Here is a 23713-nt window from a genome sequence, read left to right as displayed (position 1 = left end):
TCCTTTTCCCCCAGTCTAAAACATTCTTAGAGCCCAGGATCTCTGGGCAATGTGTAGTCCAACAACCTTCACATTAAAACACCAGTTACTGGGGCCAGCCGGTGGTGTGATGTTGGAGGTGCCAGACTCCATGGCTGACCACAGTTCAAGTTCTGGACCTGGCAACTTGCTTTCTCGCTTTCCCTCTCCCTCTCTCTCTTTCTCCATGTCTCTCTTTGGTCAGATTGAAAAATAATAATAATAATTGGTGGCATGGTAGTTAAAGGCGCTGGACTCCCACATGGCCGACCATGGTTCAAGTCCTGAATCTGGTGGCTTGCTTTCTCACCCCTCCCACTCTATAAAGTTATATTAAATAATTCTTTAAAAAAATAATAAAATTTAATAAATATTTCTTTTTTTTAAAGAATTATTTAATATAACTTTATAGAGTGGGAGGGGTGAGAACGCAAGCCACCAGGTTCGGGACTTGAACTGTGGTTGGTCATGTAGGAGTCCAGTGACCCTAACCACCATGCCACCTGCTCACCCCAATAAATATTTCTTAAAACAAAAAAAACACAAGTTTTTGAGCCAGTAGGTGGTATGGTGGTTAAGGTGCTGGAGTCCTACATGGCTGACTGCCATTGGAATCCCAGACCTGGTGGCTTACTGTCTCTCTCTCTCCTCCCATCCCCGGTCAAATTAAAATATTAATCCACACGTTGTGTGCTACCCTCCTCTCCCCCATGGATGTGATGGGTAGGGTAGGATAATGGAAATGAGAGGTGCCGTTTGGAAAAGGGAAGGGTGGGGAGTGTGTATCTCCCCCTGGTCTCCAGTCACCAGCAGCTCCTGCAGGCCGAGTTGTGAGCGCTTCCTGCCTTGGCAGTGGTGCGGTCCTGACCTGCCCGTCAGCAGTCCTGGTTCTCTCGCGGAGGAACTCCCTTGTCCCTGTCCCTCGGCAGCCTCTGACTTTACACCTCGGAACAGTTTTCCTGTGTCTGTTCCTGTGGGGCTGGTTCTGAGGTGGGCACTTCCTGAGGCCGAACACTTTCTCTAGCTTGCTTCCTGCTGGGTACTGAAGGAATTGGCTTTCAGTTTTTCTTAGTCTCAAATGACCAGACTCTGAGTAAACTCAAACTGTAGACCAGGGGCATTCCTCAGGCAGATCTATATTTATTCCCTTTTATCCCTTCATGCAAATCAGCAAGCTGTAGCTTGAGTCTGTCTCATTCTTGTACTTCTTACTTAAAGTGGCATGAAGCCAATAAGGAACGAAAATTGAATTGGTTAACCAGTTCCCCTAGAATTATGGGCCATGTTGACATGGGCTCTTTTCTAAGGTGTCTTTTTTTTTTTTAAGAATTATTTTTTGTTTAATTTTATTCTTTGTCATTATTTTATTTTTATTTTTTGGGAGTTGACCAGAGAGTGACAGAGAGAACAGGAAAGTGAGAAAGCAAGCCGCCAGGTCTGGGACTCAAACCATTGTCAGCCATGTGGGAGTCCAGTTGCCTTAACCACCACTCCACCTGCCGGCCCTAGGTGTATTTTTCTTTTTTTGGAGAGGTTTTTGCTATAGGGCGCATGTGCTCACCAGAAAGACAAAGAGAAACAGAGAGACAGAAAGTGAGAAATCACCCCCCAGGGGGGATGTCCACGCTACAGTCCCCTCTCCTTCATTCTCTTCTTGGGATCTTGGGCATGCACGCACATGTTTAAGCCACAAGGTTCAAGACTGGAACTGTGGTCAACTACATGGGAGTCCAGTGACATAGTCATTACACCAACTGCTGGTACCCCCAGGTGTATATTTTGTTTTAAGAGAGATCTTTTTGCTATAGGGTATGTGCACTCACTGGAGAGACAGAATGCAAGAAATCACCCTCTCCCCCTGGGGGATGGTCACACCTCAGTCCCTTCTCCTCCATTCACCTCTCAGGAGTTTGGGAATGTACGCACATAAGCCTGGTGTGAGTTTTAAGTCACTAGGTCCAGGACTCGAACCGTGGTCAGCTATGTGGGAGTCCAGTGACATAACCATTACACCATCTGCTGGTTCCTTTATTATTATTTTTAAGTTGCCAGAGGACATGTGTACATGCCAGAGAGAGACATAGAGGGAGAGGAAGAAAGCACCCCCCAGTGGGGTTTAGTCATGCCATAATCTCTTTTCCATTTTCCTATCCCATTGTGATTTTGGGCATGTATGCACATGCACCCAGCATCTTTTTCAAGATGCTAGGTCTGGAACTTGAACTGCAGTCAGCCTTATGAGATTCTGCTCCCTGGACTACTAGGCCCTGGGACCTGGCGGGAGTTGACAATGACTGTGGTTTTACCAGATATTTTATTGTGACCTAGCAAGCAAGGGTTACCAGCTTTCTCTCCAGCAGTATCTGTGTCCGTGTTGACCAATCAGCCAAAGCTACATTTTCTACTAAGATTGATTCCTTTCGGGTTCCAAATTGTATATATTAGTTAGGATATTGATTTGGCTGCTGCAGCACAGGGATCCATAATAATGGCTTAAACAAGAGAGAAGCTTTTAGGTAGGAATGCGGGTAGGTAGTTGAGAGCAGGCTGAGTAACTCCATGCTTATGGTGTGGCACTGCTCATCTTGTCCATTACCCTGCTTGGTATGGGGCATCTAGCTTCTCGCCCGAGACTGCCGCCCCAGCTCCTGTGACTGACTTCATTTGCAGTCAGTAGGGCAGGAGGGAAGGGGGAGAGCAGAATGTGTCTCTGTCCCTTAGGGACATCACCAGAAAGTTTCCTGTATCGTTACTTCCTTCTCCTTGACCAGAGCTTAGTCCCATGGCCGCCCTCACGTGCAAGGGTAGCTGAGTTCTTGCAGGCAACGAGCTGTCCAACTCAGTGTTACTGAGTTTTAGCCTCATTCGTTTGAAAGATGGCATTGTCATATACTGAGATGGAAACAATTAGAAGAGAATGGAGGGAGACACTCTCTGTTTTGAACAGATTCTGCTCATCTAGCCTTTCATCTGTATGGAGATGTTACGTAGGTTGTTGGGTAGGGACTTGCAGTTCAGAGGGATGCTGGGTTGGGAATAGTAATCTGGAAGTTACCAGTATATTTACTTACTTAAAATTTTTTCTAAGGATTTTTTTTAAAAAAATAATTACTATATTTAACTTTATTTATTTATTTAGATTTGACCAGAGAGGGATGGGGGCGAGGAGAGAGGGAAAGTGAGAAAGTAAGCCCCAGGTCTTAGACTCAAACTGCCATTGGCCACGTGGGAGCCCTTACCCACCACACCATCTGGTGGCCCCAAGAATTATTTATTTTATTTTATTTTTTATTATTTAAAAAATTTGACCAGAGAGTGAGGGAAAGTGAGAAAGTGAGTGACCATGTTTGGGACTTGAACCTCAGTTGGCCATGTAGGAGTCCAGCACCTTAACCACCACAGCACCTGCTGGCTCATTACCAGCATGTTTAAGATCACAGGCATAGGGCCCAGCAGATGGCGAATGATTAAATTGTTGACTCCCACATAATCAACTGTGGTTCAAATCCCAGACCCAGTGGTTTAAAAATCATGCCAGGCCCAGGAGCCTGCATGCCCAAAATCACGAGAAAAGAATGGAGGAGAAGGGATTGTGATGTGGCCATCTCCACTATGAGAAAGTGATTTCTCGCTGTCTCTGTCTCTTTGGTGCGTGCATGTGACCTGTAGCAAAAATCTCTCTTTAAAAAAACAAACAAAAAGATCACAGGCCTAGGAAGTATACCTAGGAATCCAGCATGAATAGAGAAGTGGAGAGGTCAAAGGACTGAGGGGCTGAGCCTTGAGCCACTCCAGCATCAGAAGGTGAGGAAATCAAGGCCCAGATAAGGAAACTGGTAGGAACAGCCACTAGGGTAGAAGGAAAGTCAGAGGTTACGAAGTCATGCAGGCGAAGGAAGTGTTCTGCAATGGGGGAGGGTCCAGCCCTGTCGAATGTCGACTAAACCATGGCCATGGGATTTGACAGTATGGAGGTCACTAGTGACCACGGTAAGACTGACTTTGTTGTTGGCTAGGGGATGGGACGAGAGAGTGGAGAGCCCATGAATAAGGCGTAGGTGCTCGGGTTATACTGGGAGCTCTGTCCCTGGTAGAAGCCATGGGTTTAAGAAGTGAGAAGCGGAGGGACTAGCAGTTGGCATAATGGCTATGTCGCTGGACTTCCATGTAGCCGACCATGGTTCAAGTCCCAGAATTGGCAGCTTGAAACTCAGGCTGGTGTGTGACTATGCACCCAAAATCTCTAGAAGAGAAGAAGGAGAAACGATTGAAGGAGAAATGGCATGGCCATCCCCTCTATAGCAAAAGGAAAAGTGAGGGGCCAGCAGGTGGCATGGTGGTTGGGAGTGCTGGACACCCACATGGCTGACTGCGGTTCAAGTCCTGGACCTGGCGGCTTGCTTTTTCACTTTCTCTCTCTCTCACTGTGTCCCTCTCTGGTCAAATTAAAGTAAGTAAATAAATAAAGTTAAAATAATTCTTAAAAAAAAAAAGTGAGAAGACAAGACTTGGTAAATATATCTTTAAATGTTCTTTCATTCATTCAGTGTTTACTCTGTAATCTCTCTCTTCCCCTGGGGGAGAATGTAAACATGTAGGGATAGATCTCTTTGTGTGTGTATTTTAAGAATTATTTATTTATTTAATTCTATTTGTTATTATAATTAGTACTATTTTAATTTGACTGGAGAAGGGGGAGAGAGAGAGAGAAAGGGAAAGTAAGAAAGCAAGCTGCCAGGTCTGGGACTCGAACCGCTATCAGTCATGTGGGAATCCAGCACCCTTAACTACCATGCCACTTGCTGGCCCCTAGATCTGTGTATTATGCCTCGCAGAATATTTTGGGCTTGAAGAGTTTTAAATGTATATATTTTTATTTATTTATTTTAGAGAGAGACTTTTGCTATAGGGCGTGTGCATTCGCTGGAGAGACAGAGAGAGAGAAAGTGAGAAGCTACCTACCAGGGGGCATGACCACTCCGTAATCCCTTTTCCTCCGTTCTCCTCTTGGGATTTTGGGCACATATGTCCGTGTCCTCAGCATGTTTAAAGCTGCCTGGTCCAGGCCTTGAACAGTGTTCGGCCATGTGGGAATCCAGCGTCACCACGCTACCTGTTGGCCCCTCAAATATAAATTTTTTACAAGTTTACATATATTTGTCTCTTACATGAGCGAGAGAAAGAGAGACAGAGAACCCCCAACAGGGTCCTCATGCCATGATCTGCCCTCAGCCTCAGCAGTTCCCAGATCACAGGTAACCACATGCTTAGCATCCTCAGGGAAGTCTCAGGGCTTCAGCTGAGAATCTTCTCATGTACGACTGCCTTGCAGAGCATCATATTTTACTCCTGCACCACCATCGAGACTCCCAGATAAAAATTTTGAGTTATAATCTGGAAAATGGTGGATTATATATATATTTTAAGAATTATTTCATTTAACTTTATTTATTTATTTTTAAATTTAACCAGAGAGGGACGGAGTGAGCGAGAGAGAGCAAGAGAGAGAGAAAGTGAGAAAGGAAGCCGCCAGGTCCAGGACTCGAACCGTGGTTGGCCATGTGGGAGTCTAGCGCCCTTAACCACCATGCCTCCTGCTGGCCCACTGGATCATATTATACGTAAATTTTAGAGCGTAAAAAAAAATTGAGTGACAAATATGTAAGTGGTGGAAACCAGCAGTTAACGTAATGGCTATGTCGCTGGACTCCCACGTAGTCGACCGCGGATTGTGTCCTGGACCCGGTGGCTTAAAACTCACGTCAGGCATATGTACGTGCGTGCCCAAGATCCTGAGACGAGAATGGAGGAGAGGGGATTGTGGCGTGGCTATCTCCCCGGGGGGGTTATTTCTCGCTTTCTGTCTCTATGTCTCTGTCTCTATCTGTCTGGCGAGCGCATGCGCCCTATAGCAAAAACCTCTCAAAAAAAATGTAAGTGGCAAAAGATTTGAATATTATTAATTCTGTTTGTTGAATTTCAACAATTATTGTATGTTGTGTTTGCTAGATATTGAGGGATGCACATATGGTGATACCTCCTTGAATATGAATAAGACCACATCTTTATTTAATTAATTATTATTTTTTAAGGTTTTTGCCATAAGGCATGTGTGTTCTCTGGAGAGAGACAGAGAGAGACAGTGAGAGGAAAAGTGACAAATCACCCCCATCTCCCCCCGGGGGAATGGCCACACAGCAGTCCCTTCTTCTCCATCTCCTCCTGGGATTTTGGGCACACACGCACACATGTCAGGTGTGAATTTCAAGCTGCCAGGTCCGGAACTTGGACTGTGGTCAGCCATGTGAGAGTCTAGCACCTTAACCACTATGCCACCTGCTGGACCAGGACTTGGTCTTTACCTTATGCCATCTAGAATATGAATAAGACCTGGTCTTTACCTGTAACAAAGTCATACTCCAGTGAGAGAGACAGGAATAATTTGGAATAATTTCTGGAATTCAAGTTCTAAATGGTAGATCTTTTAGTAAAAGGAGTACTGTCGATGAAACAGTTAACTCTGATGGGAAATCTGGGGTGGAGAGCTGAGAGGATTTGAGTTAGTCTTTAAAGTTGATGAGAATTTTAACATAGAAAAAGCTGCAGTGAAGATAAATGTTTGAGGGACCAGCAGGTGGTGTGGTAGTTAAGGTGCTGGACACTCCCACATGGCTGACCATGGTTTGAGTCCCGGACCTGGCAGCTTGCTTTCTCACTCTTTCTCTCTCTCTGTTCAAATTAAAATAAAATGAATGAATAAATAAAATTAAATGTGTGTGTGTATATATATGTACATATACACACACACACACACACATATATATATATATATATATACACACACACACACACACACACACATATATATATATACACACATATACATATTAAGATAAATGTTTGATTTACATCCTACCCTGGGCAAACTGTAGTTCATGGCGTTCATTTAGAAATTGATTACAGAAGTATGAGAACCACTGAGGAAAAACTGAAGATGGTGTTGGTGAGTGCTTGATGATATGAAAGGTTTTAAGTTATGATTATCAGGCCCTGCTGATAGGTCAGTCACCCAAATTCTCCTAAACCAAGGGTTATCAGTACCTGAAGGAAGTGGAGTTGGGAGAGAAGGTGGAAGAGATGTTTCATTAAAATTACTTTTCTTAGAGCCAGAAGGTGACACAGCAATGAAAGTGATAACTCTTATTGACCCACATGGGAAGGTTCTGCGTTCATATCCAGAGACTTCCCTGGGTATGCTGGGCACATGTGTGTTCATGACCTGAAGCAGGGGGAATGGATCATGGTGTCAAGACTCTGTTGGGGCTGGTGTTTCTCTTTCTCCCTCTCCCTCATGCGCTTGTACTCTATCATGAATAAAGTAAATAAAAATGAAAAATCTTTAAAAAAGAAGACCCTCCTGAGGGTGCTGTGTCTGTCTTTCTTTTTCATGAGCCATAGATTAAAAAAAATTACTTCTCCTATTGTAATACTCATCATCCTGTCTTGAATTGTCTGTTTCTTGGTTACTCGACTGTAACAGAAGCTCCTGACTCTTCTCGTTACTGCCCTTTGTCATGTTCAGCACAAAACTTGGCATAGAGTGACCCATGACGAATGCTTGTTGAGTGCATACATGACTACAACAATACCTGGCTTCTCACTACTCCCAGTTCTAGTGTTGGAATCACTTTTTTGTTTGCTGGTTTTGTTTGTGTTTTTCACTGCTCGGTTCAGTTGCGTTAGTTATGTGAAGGGAGGCACTGGGAGTAGATTCTATGTGTCTAATAGTCTCATGGGGATTTTGTCAGATAGTCTGATGATATGAGGTGACATTTGGCTTTTATGGACCTTTTTGGAAGCTGAACTCCTACAGTGTGTCTAAGCAAATCATACTGAGTACCTGTCATGTGCCAGACACTCTTCTCAAATCATGTCAGGTCAGAATCTTGTCAGACCTGGGTCTGTGCTTGTCAGAGGATTGGGTTCAGGGGCATGTGACCTGCAGTCCAAAGTGCTCAATGCTTGGTTTAATGCTCTGGTGTTTTTTTTTTTTTTCCCCCTAAATGGAACTTTTGTTGTTGTTTTTTAATTTTGCTATAGGGTAAATGCACTTGCAGGAGAGAGATGCAGAGATACACAGATAGACAGTGAGAAAGTACCCCCTTGCAGGTTGGCTACGCCACAATCCCTTCTCTTCCATTCTCTTAGAATTTTGGGCATGCATGCACATGTCCCCAGCCTATCTTTCAAGCCGCTGGGTCCAGGACTTGAATTTCCCATTCAGCCGTGTGGGATCCAGTTGTTTTAACCTCCATGTTTTACCTGGTTGGCCCTTATCTTTGTTTTTGTTTGTTTGTTTTTGAGAGATTTTTGCCACAGGTTATGTGCACTCACTAGAGAGAGACAGAGAGAAAAGTGAGAAATCACCTATGTCACAATCCCTTCTCTGTCCTCCTTTTCTCAGGATTTTGGGCATGTATACACTTGGCACCCAGCATTTCAAGCTGTCAGATTTTGGACTTGAACCGTGTTCTTCCATGTGGGAGTCCAGTTCCTTAACCACCATGCTGCCTGCTGGCCCTGCTGTCTTCAAATCCTTACTACATTTGAACAAGAAGCCTTGAATTTTCACTTCACATGGGGCCCTGCAGATTCTGTAGCTGGCTGTGCTTGTTACAGGTGGAGATACGTCTGGGTAGATGTCCTAGTCTTTCTGGGCTATTTAGTGAAACACTGTAATGTGGCGGGGTTATAAACAGAACCTGTTACTGACAGCCTTGAGGCGGGAAGTCCAAGATCAAGGTACTAAGAGATTTGATGTCTACTTTCTGGTTCATGGACAGCCATCTTCCCACTGTGTTCTCACATAGTGGAAGGGGCAGAGGAGCCTCTTTCTCGAGGGCCCCACCGTTAGGACCTTATCACCTCCCAGAGGCCCCACTCGCTTATCAGTCAAGGGCTGGGATCCCAACATAAGATTTGGGGGAACGTAAATATTCAGCCCATAGCAATAGAGTGTGCCTAGATCTCAAGATTGTAGAAAGCTGTATGGAAGCTCACAAGTGGGAAATGTTCCTGTTTTTATGGAGAAAATGTTAGTATGGTTATAACTGTTATGTGATGTCGTTAATAGAATTTTTTGGAATTAACAAGTTTCTATGTATTTATGATATTGATTCTTTGGCAACTCATTTCTCTTAAACCTTTTTTCGATTTTAGGGGTAGTGGTTATAAATAGATTCACTTTTTTTTTTTTTTTTAAAGATTGACCTTTTTAAGAATCAGTATTTGTGTGTGTGTGTTGTGTGAACGTGTGTGGGGTGCTGTTTTTAGACTAGGTCTGCCTGCGTTGCAATCCTCCTACCTCAGCCTCCCGTGTCCCTGGAACCACAGGTGCATGCCGCCACACCCTGCTGTTTTGAACAAGGTCTCACTATGTTGTCTGTGCTTACAGTCCTCCTGCCTCACCTCCCCAGTAGCCGGGACTGTAGGTGTGTCAAGCCCAGGTCTCCCGTGCGGCCTCCGCCTGCCAAGCAGCAGTGTGCAGCATGTGCCACCACGGCTGGGCCTCGAAGTCCAGATATTTTATGACCCATTTACTTCCGCGTTACCTTTTTCTCGTTGTACATCTCATTTTTCTAATCTTAGCGAAACTTCTCTTTTATCATGATGTATAGTGTATATTGTGGTCATGTTTTTGACAGTATGAAGTCTTACTTGGCCCAGCTGTGGTGGTGCAGGTGATGAGGTGCCACTCTGCAGTATGGAGTGACATGGAAGGTGCGGTTCAGATCTGGGTCGACCTGAAACACGCTGGGCAAGCACTCATGTGCCCCTGTGCTCCTGCCTGGCTGGGGGCTAGAGGAGAGGGAACCATGGCTTGGTGATACACCATCAAGGGTGCCTGTCTCTTTCTCTCTTATGAAAAGAAAAAAAAAAAACCCAACACTTTAAAACTGCTACTCATATAGCCAGCAGATAGCATGGTGGTTAAAGCACTGAATGTCCATGTGGTGGTCTGCAATTTCAGTCTTGCACCCGATGGCTTGAAATTTACACTGGGCACGTGTGCATGTGTGCCCAAAATCCTTAGAGGAGAATGGAGGAGAAGAGATTATGGCGTGACCATCCCCCTGAGGGGTGATTTTTCTCTCTCTCTGTAGTGAGCACATTTTTTATAAACTAAGAAAACCCCAAACTGTTAACACTAATCTATACTGAGGAAAAAATGTATATATACCCCTTGAGTCTATCTAAAACTGTCTGATGTAGAGTGTACATTAAGAGTGCTGGGACCACGGGACCAGCAGTTAGTGTGATGGCTATTTTGCTGGATTCCCACGTAGTCGACCGTGGTTCAAGTCCCGGTCCTGGTAGCTTAAACTCATGTTGGGCGTGTGTGCATGTGTGCCCAAGATCCCGAGAGGAGAATGGAGGAGAAGGGATTGTGGCGTGGCCATCCCCCCTGGGGGGTGATTTCTCACTTTCTATCTCTCTGTCTCTGTCTGGCGAGCGCATGCGCCCTATAGCAAAAAACTCTCAAAAAAAAGAAAAAAGAAAAAAGAATGTTGGGGCTAGCAGGGGGCATAGAGATTAAAGATGTTGGACTCCCATATGGCTGAGCATGGTTTGAGTTTTGGACCTGGCAGCTTGTTTACTCGCTTCTCTCTCTCTCTCTCTCTCTGCCTTTCTCTGGTTAAATAAAAGCAAATAGTAATAAATAAAGTTAAATAAAATAATTCTTTAAAAAAATGTGTTGTTTATGGGGACCAGCAGATGGTGTAGCAGTTACGTTGCTGGACTCCCACATGGCTGACCACGATTCAAGTCTGACCTTGTGGCTTCACAATCATGCCTGGCACATGTTGGGGTATGCCCAAGATCCTGCGAATAGAAGGGATTGTGGTGTGGCCATCTCCCCCACCCCTGGGGAGCTGTCATATCTCACTTTCCCTCTCATTGTCTGTCTCTCTGGTGAGTGCACACATACTAAAGCAAAAACCTCTCCAAAAACCTCTTTTTTTTGGAGAGGTTTTTGCTATAGAGTGCATGTGCTCACCAGAAGGACAGACAGAAAGTGAGAAATTACTCCCCAGGGTGAATGGCCACGCTGCAATCCCTTCTCCTCCATTCTCATCTCAGGATCTTGGGCATGCATGCACATGTGCCTGGCGTGAGTTTAAGCCACTGGGTACGGGACTTGAACTGTGGTCGGCTACATGGGAGTCCAGCGACATAGCCATTACGCCAACTGCTGGTCCCACAAAAACCTCTTTAAAAAAAAAGTGTTCATGGCATTTTTGTTTCAGGATGCTAATGTGCGACAGCATACATAGATTTGTGTTTGGCATACGTTAATTATTAGCATTTTATATTTAAAAAACATGCCAGGGCTTGGAGGTTGGGGCACTGGACTCCCACATGGCTGACGCAGTTTGAGTCCTGGTCCTGGAGATTTGCTTTCTCACTTCCTTCTCTCTGTCTCTGGTCAAATTAACAAAATAATAATAAATAAAATAAATAGTTTTTTTTTTTTTTTTAAATGGCCATAGGGCATGTGTACTCAATAGAGATAAGGAAAGAGGGCGAATGAGAAAGCATCCCTCCTGGGATAGGGTCACACCACCGTCTCTTCTGCGTTTCTCAATTGTGTTGGGATTTTGGGCACTCACACATGCGTGCCTTGCATGTTTTTCAAGCTGCTTTCAGGCTGGGGTTTGAATTGTGCAGTCAACCATATGGGATCTGGTTATACTTTTATGTTAATTAATCTTTTACGATAATTTCAGTCCAGGGATCATTTCAGTGGTTCTATTACATGAAGGCCACTTTTTTCAAGGACCACTTGGAGTAGATGGGGGGTGGTCTGCAAGGCCTTTTTGTTTGTTCATTTTTACTTTGTACAGATGTCCTGGTGTTATAACAGTTCAGTGTTTGTGTACAAGTAGCAGAGCACTTTAATCCATGCTGGAAAGCTGTAGTTATGTGAAAATATTGCCATTTCTGATTACAACAGGGCCTGGTGGCATTGGCTTAAGGATGGTGATGAACCTGTTGGAAAGCATTCAACATTAATGATCCAAATTAAGAACAGTCCAGGTTAGGGAGGCAACTTTTTTTTTTTTTTTTTAAGAGAGATGTTTGCTATAGGGCCCTTGGCTTTCCAGCCAGCTAGAGAGAGACAGAGAGACAGAAAGTGAGAAATCACCCCCCCGGGGGGATGGCCACACCACAATCTCTTCTCCTCCATTCTCCTCTCGGGATCTTGGGCACGCATGCACATGCGCCTGGCGTGAGTTTAAGCCACCGGGTCTGGGACATGAACTGCGACCGACTACATGGGAGTCCAGCTACATAGCCATTATGCCAATTGCTGGTCCCAGGAAGGAAACTTTTAATCATGCCAAAAATTTGATAGCCATGTAGTGATTGGAAGTCAGTGTATTCTCTGTGAAAGCACCTGCTTTCTCTGACATTGTCGTGGAGATCTGCTGGGATAGTATTGGCTTTGAAGTATTTAGAATAAACGTGAATGTAGACTGGGGTTGAAGTTAGGTAATGTGAAATCCCTACCCCTGGAGAACGTATACTTTGGTTTCAGCAATAATTACTTTGTGAGTCAATATTTTTAAAATTAATTATTTATTTAATTTTATTTATTATTACTTTTATTTGATCAGAGAGAGACAGAAAGAGTGAGGGAAAGTGAGAAGGCAAGCTGCCAGGTCCAGGACTTGAACCACAGTAAGCCATGTGGGAGTCCAGTGCTCCAATCATCATGACACCTGCCAGCCCCATGAGTCAATATATATATTTTTTTTATAGAGGTTTTTGCTACAGGGCGCGTGCGCTCACCAGACAGACAGAGAGAGACATAGAGACAGAAAGCGAGAAATCACCCCCCAGGGGGGATGGTCACGCCGCAATCCCTTCTCCTCCATTCTCCTCTCGGGATCTTGGGCACGCATGTACACGTGCCCGGCATGAGTTCTAAGCCACCGGGTCTGGGACGCGAACCGTGGTCGACTACATGGGAATCCAGCGACATAGCCATTACGCTAACTGCTGGTTCCCGTGAGTCAATATTTTTAAAGTCTGTTTAATTCTTCCGAGAGAGGGAGAAGCAACCCCACAGGGTCTTTATGTTGTGATCAGCCCCCAGCCTCAGCCAGCCTAGATCATAGGCATGCATATATGCACGTGTCATGTATTAGAAGACTCTGGGATTCAAACCTGGAACCTTCCCATGGGGGTCCAACATTGCAGAGCATTGCCGTATTACCCCAGTGCTACCACTGTGAGTCAATTTAAAAATTTTTCTTTCCCATTAGCTGTTTTTTTTTTTTTTTAAAGGTATATATATATCTGTTGAATTTTTATATATTGTCTGTTTCCCTTGAGGCCTTTTGTTTACCAGAGTCAGTTTTTCTAGAATAGTGTCAGAAGTAGCTGACGCTTGGTCTCACCTGTTCATCTTATCTCTAACTGGGATCAAAGATGAGTATGAGGACCATTTCTATTCCTTGGGATGTTTTGGTAAAATTGTGAAGTTGAACTTGAGGAATTTTTATTTTTGTAATTGCCGGAGGATACTTACACGCACCAGAGAGATGAGAGACAGAGAGGGAGAAAGCACCCCACCACCCACCCCCAGTTGGGCGTGGTCATGCTGCAGTCCCTTCTTGTCCACTTCAATATCCTCTTGAGATTTTGGGCATGCACACTCATGCACCTGGCGTTTCTCAAGCTGGAGGGTTGGGATTCAGACTGTGGTCAGCCACATATGCTACGGAGGTGGGCCAAAAATAATATGTAATAACAGGATGTAGTTAAAATTGTATTTTTCATGATGTTTCTCCACCATATAATGTTAAGCATATTTAGGCTCTTGATCCTTGTGGTTTTTCCTGTTGCTGATTTCATAATTAATTCTTATACTTTTTAGTAGCTTTGCTACATATTCATATTGTTTAGGTGAATTATAACACTAAGTCAAAGGAAAACTGAACCTAAAAATGAAGATTTAAAGAGTGAAATGATGGAGAAAACTAGTAGGTTGAAATTCTTTTTTTTTTTTTTTTTGAGAGAGATTTTGGTTGTTGTGTGCATGCACTTACTGGAGAGATAGAAAGAGAGACAGACAGACAGAAAGTGAGAAATCACCTCCCAGGGGGACGGCCATGCCGCAGTCCTATCTCCATTCTCCTCTTGGGATTTTGGGCATGCATGCACACACGCCCGGAGTGAATTTAAACTGCTGGGTCCGGGATTTGCACAATCGACTACATGAGAGTCTAGCCATGTAACCATTATACCATCTGCTGGTCCCAGTCTGAAATTATTATTTAAAAAAGAGATTATTTATTGTGTGTCAAGTAGATTCTTTTCACTTGTTTTGTAAATATTTAGTTACTGTTATAGTCACTGGCGATGTAAAAGGAAGAAAATAGACCTAATCTCTGCTTTCTTGGAGCTTGTATTGTACCAAGTGGAGAATAGGCTATCAACCAAGAAATAGATACTAATTCAGACAGTGCTTTATATTACCTTTAATTCTGATGACGGTCTTGCAAGGTTTAAGTGATAATTATCTTAACATCATCTTATAAACGAGGAAATTGAGGCTTAGCTGGAAAGGGATGCAGCTGGGATTGCGGGCAGAGCCAGCTACACAGTTGCTTACCATGTGGAAGACTGTGCACGTGGGGCGTGGGGCGTGGAGAAGGACTTCACGCACCCGCTCTACTTGGTCCCTGTCAGTTTCAAGTGGAAAGCTTTATAAACAAATTGCCTTAATATCAAATGTTGTTGAAGAGCTTATGACAGGCCTTTATTTTTAGAGTCTACTTCTTATAATTAGAAGTAATAACAGTAACTAATATTTTAAGCATAATAGGTGACTCAAGAAAGTACTTTTTGGGCTGGTTCTGTGGTTCTGTGGGGTAGCGAAGGGAGCCAGATCCCACATAGCCAACCAGCACAGATTCATTCTGGCTCTGGTAGCTTGAAAAATACACAGGGTACAAGTGCGTGCGTGCCCCAGATTTCAACAGAAGAAATGGAGAAGAGGGGATTGCGATATGACCACACCCCATTGAGAGGCGCTCTCTCCTTCTCTCTTTGCGATATGACCACACCCCATTGAGAGGCGCGCTCTCTCTCCTCTCTCTCTCTCTTTACTCCTCTTTTTCCTCTCCCCCCCCTCTAGTGAGTGCATACATCCTCTGGCAAAATTAAAAATAAACAAGTGTTTTTGATAATTAGGCAGGCTTATCCCTTTCATTCTTAGCCTCCAGCAGCTGACAGAATGTAGTCCCATGTACTTAATGTTTACCATATTATTGATTAGATGCGAAAAGTATTGATAGTAAAATTTTTGTTGCAGTTTTTAAAACTCCTTGTTACTGAAAAATGTTATCAGGCCAGCAGGCGGGGGGGTGATGGTTAAAGTGCTGGATTCCCTCATGGCTGACTGTGGTTTGAGTCCCAGACCTGGCAACTTGCATTCTCATGTTCTCTCTCTCTCGTGAGTGTGTGAGTGTACTACACCAAGTTAAAAAAGGAACCAGCAGATGGCATAGCAGTTATGTCGCTGGACTCCCTCATGATTGACACCAGTTCGAGTCTTGGAACCAACAGCTTGAAAAATCACACTGGGCATGTGTGCATGCGTGCCCAAGATCCTGGAAGGACAATGAAGGAGAAGGGATTGTGGCATGGCCATCCCTCTCCCCTCCCGGGGGGTGATTTCTCACTTTCGCACTCACTGTCTCTATCTCTCTCTTTCTTTCTGGTGAGCACACACACACCCTAAAGCAAAAGCCTTTAAACAGAGAAAAAAAAAATGAAAGAAAATAATCATGATAATAAATAAAATTAAATAAGTAACTTTTTAAAAAAATATAATCAATGTCTGACATTGGATATTGGACACGTTTTCCTTGCTAAGAAAATACAGTTTGCAATCTTTCATTTTTTTGTTTATTTATTTCTTTTATCAGAAAGAGAGAGACATGTACTCCCAAATGGCCTTCCCTCTGCAGTCTGCCTCCAGCCTCAGCTAGCCCGAATCACAGGTCGGCCTCCATGTGGGGAATCCTGAGGACACGGGTATGCCCAGTGTGTACAGAGAGGCCTCAGAATGTGAACCCGGGACCGTTGCACGTGGGGCCAGGGTTGCACAGTGTCGCATCACCACTGCAACAGCTCTGTCCCCTGCAGTCCATTTCACGACGATAAAACCGTTTCTTCACCTTGGACCAGACGCCAGGTTCATGGTGAGGCTGGATGAAGGTGTGGATGTCCTGTGTAAAGGTAGCCACGGAGTCCAAAACAAGACTCACTTGAAAATAGTGTCTTTTGTTAGTGATTGCTAGAATGTGGCCTTTGTAAAAATCGTGTGACTTTTTTGATGCCAGAGGGTGTGTGCACATTCATGAGAGAGAGGCTGGGGGAGAAAGGACCCTCCAAACCAATAGGGCCTGGTCAGGCTGCATTTTTTTTCCCTCCAGTTCTCCGTCTCGTCAGGATCCTGGGCGTGCATGTACATGCCCGACATGATTTTCAAGCCCCTGCGGCCAGGATTTGAACCCTGGTTGATTTGACCATTTAGGATCTGGCTTCTGCACAGTGCTTAACTGTTATGCTATGAGATCAGCCCTGTGTTTTATTTATCTATTTATTTACATTTTTTTTTTATTGCCAGAGGATGTGTGTACTTGCTAAATAAAGAGAGAGAAGACCAGCAAATGGCTGGAGGTTAAGGCAGCTGGATCCTATCATACAGGACTGCGCAATTTCAGTCCTGGACCTTGTGGCTTAAAAAACACGCTGGGTGCATGTTTGTGTGTGCCCAAAATCCCAGGAGAAAATGGAGGAGAAGGGATTGTGGTGTGGCCATCCCTCTGGGGGGTAATTTATCTTTCTCTGTCTCTGGCAAGTGAAAGCGCCCTATAGTGAATTAAAAAAAAGAAAAGAAAAGAAAAAAGCAATAGTATTTCCAGCTGGTCAAGCTACAATTCTTTTTTTTTTTTTTTTTGGGAGAGGTTTTTGCTATAGGGTGTGTGTGCTAGCCAGAAAGACAGAGAGAGACAGAGAGACAGAAAGTAAGAAATCACCCCCTAGGAGGGATGGCCACACCGCAATCCCTTCTCCATTCTCCTCTCAGAATCTTGGGCAGACATGCACACGTGCCTGGTGTGAGTTTAAGCTACCGGGTCCAGGACTCGAACCGCAGTCAGCTACCTGGGAGTCCAGCAACATAGCCATTACGCCAACTGTTGGTCCCCAAGCTACAATTCTTTTTTGTCCATTTCATTATCCTGTCAAGATTTTGGATACACATGCATATACTTCCAGCATGTTTTTCATGGCACTAGGGCTGGGATTCTTACTTTTGTCAGCTGTGTGAGCTCTGACTCCCAGTGTACAGCACCTAACCACTGTGCTACAGCGCTGCCCCCTTCGTTTGGAGAGATTTATTCAATTAGACGAGTAGTCATGGGAGAGTAGGATAGTCTGTCTTGTCTTCACCCTTTTGCAGTGGAGGGAAAGAAGCATGGCAGGCAATGGAGGGTATATATGTAAAGAGAAGCGTTAGAGAGTAGAAGGAACCACCGGCACAGAGAGGTGTAGGACTTTCAGATGTAGGGAGACCAGGTAATGTCCACACCAGGACTCTCTCTTTATTTTGGAGAGGTTTTTGCTATCAGACACATGTGCTTGCCAGAAAGACAGAGACAGAGAGACAGAAAGCGAGAAATCATTCTCCGGGGGGATGGCCATGCCGCAATCCCTTCTCCTCCATTCTCCTTTCAGGATCTTGGGCGTGCATGCACGCATGCCTGGCGTGAGTTTAAGCTGCCAGGTCCAGGACTTGAACCACGGTCACCTATATGGGAGTCCAGCAACATAGCCATTACGTTATCTGCCACACCAGGACTCTCTGAGAATGTGAAGAACTCTATTAAGTAGAAGAGGACGCCATTGGGCCGAAGGTGGGAGCAGAGATGATTGGTCCCCCTGCTGTAGATGACGTGTTTGGGGAGGGGAGTATTTGGGTGAAAGACCTAAATGCTCTACTGTTTAGATTTAGGGGTAGGCCCTGGACATGATCATAATAGCCTTTGGAGAAGCAATATGGCAGAGAAATCCAGCTGTTTGTAACTTTTGAGTGAACGTTTTTGAGTTGGGTAAGTGATCTAGACAGCAAGGGGGAAGGTGACTGGAAAACTGCAAGTGCAGAGTCCTGGTGCTTATCCCATTATCCTGTAAGGTTTCTCAGGGGCTTAGCGGACGTGGTCTTTTACTTGCTAATGTGGGCAAATGTGGGCTGGTTGTTATATTTCTTTTTTTTTTTTTTTTTTAAGAATTACTTTATTTAACCTTATCCACTCATTATTACTATTATTATTATTTTAAAATTTGACTAGAGAGAGGCAGAGAGAAAGAAAAAGTGAGAAAGCAAGCCACTAGATCCAGGACTCAAACCATGGTCAGCCATGTGGGAATTCTAGTGCCTTAACTGTCATGCCACCTGCTGGCCCCCTGGTTGTTGGTACATTTCTGTACGTTAAAATTTGTGTTGGAGGAGGTGTGTGGGAGCCAGGTGGTGGGGTGCCAGAAGTTGGGCAGAAGGGAATCAGCAGTTAGCGTAATGGCTATGTCCCTGAACTCCCACGTAGTCGACTGCGGTTCGCGTCCCGGACCTGGTGGCTTAAAACTCACGCTGGGCGCGTGTGCGTTCATGCCCAAGATCCTGAGAGGAGAATGGAGGAGAGGGGATTGCGGCGTGACCATCCCCCCTGGGGGGTGATTTCTCGCTTTCTGTCTCTATGTCTCTCTCTGTCTGTCTGGCGAGCGCACGTGCCCTATAGCAAAAACCTCTCCAAAAAAAAAAAAAAAAAAAAAAAGAAGTTGGGCAGGCAATGGGGATTCTGGTCTTGGTGACTTCAGTCAGTGCTGCCTCAGCCCACCTGTAGGCTGGTGTTGGCGGTGCATGGTGAGGGTGTCTGGTACGTGGAACTGCCTCAGTGACTGATGGGATGCTGTCCTAAGCCTGAGGGCAGGGGTGAAGTGTGTGGGCAGGCACTGCAGATGCTGGTGTGAATTTGACATCTGTTCCACCTCAGGGCAGAAGACAGCGATCCCGAGCCCCTGGACAGTGCTAGGTGCCACTTACCAGTTGTGGCTGCCAGTAGTGAGGACGAGTGCCTCAGCGAGCAGCATATGGGGGTGTGACTGTCCTCAGTAAAGTAGAAACTGCTGCCAAGCACCGTCAGGCCCAGTGAAGATCTGGAGGCCTCCATGGAGCTGACATCTCTTTTCTAGCATCATCAGTAAGGATCGCAGGTGTATAGGCCTCATGTAGACCAGCTGCCCTCCTGTAGGAGTCTGAGGATTGTGTTGCAGGAGATCTGCCTTTTTCGAATGAAGAACTCATTCCCCAGATCCAAGAGGGGACACAGGTACTAACTGCAGCCTGAAGCAGCTGCTCTCCTGGTGTGGTCAAGCCTTTGGAGGGTCTCTCTGAAGAGGCTATTCTGGAACTGCAGTTCCCACTGCCGTCCTCATTGTGTATGAGTTGGACAAGAACTTGAAGCCCATTGAGTTTGTGCAATTCCTGGGAGACCAAGAGACCATGCATGAAGCCACAGGCATGCAGCTGCCCAGGGCAAGGGTAGGAAGTGAAGGCGCATGGGCCCAGCTGCCATCCCAAAGGACACTTTCCCTGCCTATCCCATTCCTTGTCATCTCTTCCCTGCATGTGTCACACTGACCACATCTATAGGCCTCCAAGTTGTAGATGGGAGCTGGTGGCTCCTGTTTTCACTTACCCATTTTGTCTCCGTCGCTTCACACAGTCAGAATAAAACTCTGGGCATAAGTCCTCAGTACAAGCTGAGGGAAGGTGCCTCTCTTGTTTCTTTGTTCATTTGCTGTTGGGTGCATATGATCACTGGAGAGAGGGAAAGTGAGAAATCACTCCCCAGGCAGGACGGCCATGCCATAATCCCTTCTCCTCCATTCTCCTGGGATTTTGTTCTTGCATGCACACACGACTGGTGTGATTTTTAAGTTGCCAGGTCCAGGACACAAACCATCTTCAGCCATGTGGGAATCCAGCAGCTTAACCACTGTACCCACATACTGGCTCCATGGGAAGACTCTTCTTATCCAAGAGAGTGAAGAAGTTGTAACTCAAGGGTTTTTGCTGATACTTTGTTTACTAAGGATCTGCTTGAGTAGGGAATAGGGAGGAACTTCGCTAAAGCATGTCCCATGAGGAGAATCAAGAAAGCCTGTCTGGGGAACCAGCAGTTAGCATAATGGCTATGTCGCTGGATTCCCACATAGTCAACCGTGGTTTGCGTCCCGGTCCTGGTGACTTAGAACTCACGCCAGGCACGTGTGCATGCATGCCCAAGATCCCAAGAAGAGAATGGAGAAGGGATTGCGGCGTGACCATCCCCCCTGGGGAATGATTTCTTGCTTTCTGTCTGTCTCTCTGTCTGGCGAGTGCACGTGCCCTATAGCAAAAACCTCTCAAAAAAAAAAAAAAAAAGAAAGAAAGCCTGTCTGTTCCCAGGAGCCAGTCCTATGCTATCCAGTAGTCCAGTCTCCATTTATCTGGTAATGAGGTGGGGACCTATAGCCATTCTAGTGCAAGTGCATGTAATCTGCAAAGTGATTAAAAAATTTTAAAATTATTTATTTATTATTATTATTCTTTAATTTTGCTGTAGGGCATGTGTGCTCACCAGAGAGAGAGAAACTCGCCGGTCTGGAACTTGAACCCATGGTTGGCCATGTGTTAGTCTAACACCTCAACCACTGCGCCACCTGCTGGTCCCTGCTTAGTGACTTAAATAAAAAACAGCCACTTGTTTTATATCTCATCCCAGAGGAACTGGCTCCAAAGATTGGGATCAATTCTGAATGTTTACATGTTGCATTTACTTTAAAAAAATAAATAAATAAATAACTTTTATTTATTTATTCATTTAAATTTGACCAGAGAGAGAGACAGGGAAAGTGAGATAGCAAGCCGTCAGGTCTGGGACTCAAACCTTGGTCGGCCATTTGGGAGTCCAGCACCCTTAACTGCCTAGCCACCTGCTGGCCCCAGTTGTATTTACCTTTACTAAAACAAAGCAAAAACCTTTCTGGGGATTCTAGTGTCTAGTGAAATAACCCAGATAATAAGAGATTTCTTACACCAATGTGGAATAAGTAAGGTTTATGTGTTTACCCTGCTATTCCTTTTAGAATTCCTGATCAGATTCTGAACAAAGACCTTGTTTCTACTCTGTTTTCCTATTTTTATTTTTACTTTATAATATCGTGAAAGTAAGGTACACTTGTAAAACTTAAAGTACTCTAATTCTCCCTTTATTAGCAAGATTTTTTTTTGAGAGGTTTTCACTATAGAGCGCGTGCGCTCACCAGACAGAGAGAGACATAGAGACAGAAAGCGAGAACTCACCCCCCAGGGGGGATGGTCACGCCGCAATCCCTTCTCCTCCATTCTCCTCTCGGGATCTTGGGCACGCACGCACATGCGCCCGGCGTGAGTTTTAAGCCACCGGGTCCAGGGCGCGAACCACAGTCGACTACGTGGGAGTTCAGCGACATAGCCATTACGCTAACTGCTGGTTCCCTATTAGCAAGATATTGAAGAGAGATATCAGAAGAGAAGAGCAGATAACTGGTAACTTTTCTGTTAATTCTGCAAAACAGACTTTTATTTTTATTTATTTATTTTTAAAATAATTATTCATTTTATTTTATTTACTTACTCATTTATTTTCATTTGACCAGAGAAAGACAGAAGCACAGAGAAAAGGAAAGTGAGAAAGCAAACTACCAGGTCTGAGACTTGAATTGTGGTCAACCATGTGGGAGTGTCCAGCTCCTTATCCACCATGCCACCTGCTGGCCCAATTTTTAAGAGAGATTTTTGCTATGGGGTGTGCGCGCTTGCCGCAGAGACAGAAAGTGAGAAATCACCTCTCCCTCCCAACTTACCCCAAGGAGATAGTCACACTGCAGTTCCTTCTCTTCCATTTCTCCTCTTGGGTTTTAGGCACACACGCACATGTGCCCAGCATGATTTTTAAGCCACTGGGTCTGGGACTTGAACCAAGGTCAACTATATGGGAGTCTAGCAATGTAACCATTACACCAACTGCTGGTCCCAATTTTTTTTTTTTTGGAGAGGTTTTTGCTATAGGGCATGTGCACTCGCCAGAAAGACAAGAGAGAGACAGAAAGAAAGCTCCCCCCACCAGAGAGAAAGCTCCCCCCCCCACCTTGGAGGATGTCCACACTACAATCCCTTCTCCATTTTCCTCTTGGTGTCTTGGACACACATGCACGCACCTGGAATGAGTTTAAGCTGCCGGATCTGGGACTTGAACTGCGGTTGACTACGTGGGAGTCCAGCGACATAACCATTATGCCAACTGCTGGTCCCTAAAGAATTATTTTATTAAACCTTATATTTATTTTTCATTTGTTCAGAGAGGGACAGAGAGAGAAGTAAAGTGAGAAAGCAAGCCGCCAGGTCTGGGACTCAACTGTAGTCGGTTACGTGGTAGTTCAGTGCCCTTAACCGCCATACCATCTGCTGGCCCTATCCCAGTGTGTTTTTTAAGCCACTGGGGTCAGGATTCGAACCATGGTCAGCTGTATGGGATCCAAGTCACTTAACCACTGGGCTATGGAACTGGCCTCATGCTCAGTTCTAAAGTGCTCAGAATACTATCCCTGCCACAGTGGTGCAGGCAGGGCAGTGCTGTACTGAATGGCTAAGCCATGTGGGAAGCCCTCCTTAGATTCTAGCCAGCCTAAACAGGATGGGCAGGCTAGTGTGCACTTATTGTCTTAGCTAACAAGAGACTGGGGCAGGAGGATCACAGTGTGATGAGACCCTGTCAAAAGTACCTATCCCAGGAACCAGCAGTTAGTGTAATGGCTATGTCGCTGGATTCCCATGTAGTCGACCGCGGTTCGCGTCCCGGACCCGGTGGCTTAAAACTTACACTGGGTGCGTGTGCGTGCGTGCCCAAGATCCCGAGAGGAGAATGGAGGAGAAGGGATTGCGGCGTGACCATCCCCACTGGGGGGTGATTTCTCGCTTTCTGTCTCTATGTCTCTCTCTGTCTGTCTGGCGAGCACACGCGCCCTATGGCGAAAAACCCCTCCAAAAAAAAAAAAAAAAGTACCTATCCCCATGGGACCAACAGACGGCACAATAGTTACATCACTGGACTCCCACGTAGTGAACTATAGTTCAAGTCCCAGACCTGGCAGCTTCAAACTCATGCAGGGCATGAGTGTGCGTGCCCCAAATCCCAAGAGGAGACTGGAGGAGAAGAGATTTTGGAGTGCCATCCCCCCCGGGGGGCAATTTCTCGCTTTCTGTCAGTCTCTGTCTCTCCGATGAGCACACATGCCCTATAGTAAAAACCTCTCAAAAAAAGAAAAAGAAAGTACCCATGTCCCTATTTCTTCCTTCCTTAAGCAAAAGTGACAGGGAAGAGACAGAGACACAGCATCTGCAATTAGGTCTTCTTTTTTTAAAAAAATTGTTATTTATTTATTTATTTATTTTTAAAGAGTTATTTTACTTAACTTGATTTATTTATTTTATTCAACCAGAGAGGGATAAGAGTGTGAGAGAGAGAGAGGGAAA

General features: G+C 45.0%; 1 protein-coding gene and 1 pseudogene across 1 annotated transcript in view; both read left to right on the top strand.

Moving 5' to 3' along the window:
* UBE4B (ubiquitination factor E4B) overlaps positions 1-23713 on the top strand; it is a 174417-nt gene that overhangs the window by 11654 nt on the left and 139050 nt on the right. The window lies entirely within an intron of this gene.
* LOC102489180 (phosphoglycerate mutase 1 pseudogene) lies at positions 19058-19996 on the top strand (annotated as a pseudogene).

This window comes from Tupaia chinensis, unplaced genomic scaffold (assembly GCF_000334495.1).
Source record: "Tupaia chinensis unplaced genomic scaffold, TupChi_1.0 Scaffold000146_1, whole genome shotgun sequence".
NCBI classification, from domain to species: Eukaryota; Metazoa; Chordata; class Mammalia; order Scandentia; family Tupaiidae; genus Tupaia; species Tupaia belangeri.
The sequence above is the reverse complement of the archived record's forward strand: the minus strand, read 5'-3'. Positions and strand labels throughout refer to the sequence as shown.